Genomic DNA, 2,118 nt, shown 5'->3' on the forward strand with positions numbered 1-2,118 from the left:
ACAAAATCAGAGTATGCATTTATTTAGTAAAGCCAATAAAGAAAATATGAATAGATAAGCTGTCAATTGTAGAGACTATAGTAAATGCCACTAAGATGGTAATATTTTGGAGAATGCTTGATGAAGTGGAAAGCTTATGTGACAAAATATAGAGATGTTATGTATACTATTAAAGATAAAAAATGCTATTCTTCAAATTTGCATTGATGCCACACAATGACATTGATGCTGTGTCTTTTTTATACAATAAAAAATTAAAAGTGCAATATATATATATAGTAGTTTAATAAAGAAGAAAACTTATATATATATATAATAATATGTAATATCATAATTATAGTATTTTTAAAAGGTATTATATTATTGGAGAGTTTTTAAAAGTGAAGGTGTCAAAAATGATATGGAAAAAAAATAAAATAAAATATTATATTTTGGATGATGTGGAAATATAGAGTATCTTCAAAAAATACACCATTTAAGATGCTCTAACTGCAACAAAAATGAGTTTTAACTTTTAGCGGCTAAAATATATATTATTAAGAGTAATTTGCGGCATAAATACCTAAGTTTATCTTCCAGTTGCAATTTAATACCTAAGTTAAAATTTTGGCGGTATAAATACCTTCCGTTACACTTTCAAACTTTCTGTAGGTACCTAACTGTTATCTTGAACACTAGACACCAGATGACATGACACATCATTTAAAAAAATGCCACATCATTTAAAATAATGCCACATCATCTTATTAAATAACCACCTAATATTAACCATTAAATTAAAAATTTAATTTACTTTTAAAAAAATATTTATATAAAAATTAATTTAATAAATTTATAATAAAATCTAAAATAAAATAATTAATACAAAATCAAACCCTTAACTATCAACTAATTTCTTTTTTTAAAAAAAAACTATTAACTAATAAAAAACATATTATATTCAAAACAAAAAAAACCCTGCTATCTTAAAAAATCTATTAACTAATAAAAAACAAATTGTGTTCATCTTCTCCAACCACGTTCATCTTCACAGACTACAGAGAGAAGAGAAGCCAAATCAACAAAAATATCTCCATTCCAGACTTCTCTCATGGTACTCTTTTACTCCTAACCCTTGTTCATTTTTTCACTCTTTAATGTTTCTGAATCTCAAAGTTTGTTTCTTGATCTAAGGCATTCATTCTAACTTTTTCTCTTTAGATCATAGATTTCCCACCATTAAAAAAAGCTTCAATCTTTTTTCATCTTCTCAATTTTCTCTCTTCAAATCTATTAAAACCCCACATGGGTATGGCTCTTTTCTCAGTTTTATAGAAAGTCTATAATGGGTTTTATACCCTCAATGTTTATTGCTTAGAAAAAGAAAAGGTCAGTACTATCACTCTTTCTCTCTCTCATATAAATAATATTCTCTTGTCTTTGAGTTTTTGATTGAAACATGTGTTTTCATGTCTTGTATTTTTGCTTATTGTGGATTTTTGAGGTTGAAATTAATTGTATTTTTGCTTCTCAGCCGGCCGTGGTCGGAGAAGATGAACCTCGAACATACCGTTGCTGCCGTGGTCGGAGAAGGTCTCGCCCAACACTTTCTCTCTCCCCGGCGCTGATGGCTCGTCCCGTAGTCGTAGAAGAAGGTCTCACCAGAAGCTGATGGGTTGTGGTCGGAGAAGAACGTCCAGCCACCACCTTTTTCTCTCTCGCCGACTCTAGTTCCACAGATTTAGGGATTTTGGTTTTCTTTTTTTTTTGAATGAAAGGGATTTTGGTTTTTGTTTACAGAATTTGTATTAATTATTTTATTTCAGATTTTATTATAAATAATTTTTATGTAAATATTTTTTTTAAAGTAAATTAAATTTTTATTTTAATGGTTAATATTAAGTGGCTATTTAATAAAATGATGTGGCATTTTTTTAAATGATGTGTCATGCCATCTGGTGTCTAGTGTTCAAGATAACAGCTAGGTACCTACAGAATGTCTGAAAGTGTAACGGAAGGTATTTATACCGCCAAAATTTTAACTTAGGTATTAAATTGCAACTGGAAGATAAACTTAGGTATTTATGCCGCAAATTACTCTATTATTAATTGTTAAAGTTCGCTATACCGCCGCTAATA

At 28.8% G+C, this 2,118-nt stretch overlaps 1 long non-coding RNA gene across 1 annotated transcript; it reads left to right on the forward strand.

Annotated features, from left to right (window-relative positions):
- The first annotated feature begins 873 nt into the window (after positions 1-873).
- Positions 874-1,918, forward strand: LOC133038008 (uncharacterized). Its single transcript, XR_009687984.1, has 2 exons — positions 874-1,093; positions 1,514-1,918. It is a non-coding gene; the product is annotated as an uncharacterized LOC133038008 (long non-coding RNA).
- The last annotated feature ends 200 nt before the right edge of the window (positions 1,919-2,118 follow it).

The sequence above is a fragment of the Cannabis sativa genome, chromosome 5 (genome assembly GCF_029168945.1).
Source record: "Cannabis sativa cultivar Pink pepper isolate KNU-18-1 chromosome 5, ASM2916894v1, whole genome shotgun sequence".
NCBI lineage: Eukaryota > Viridiplantae > Streptophyta > Magnoliopsida > Rosales > Cannabaceae > Cannabis > Cannabis sativa.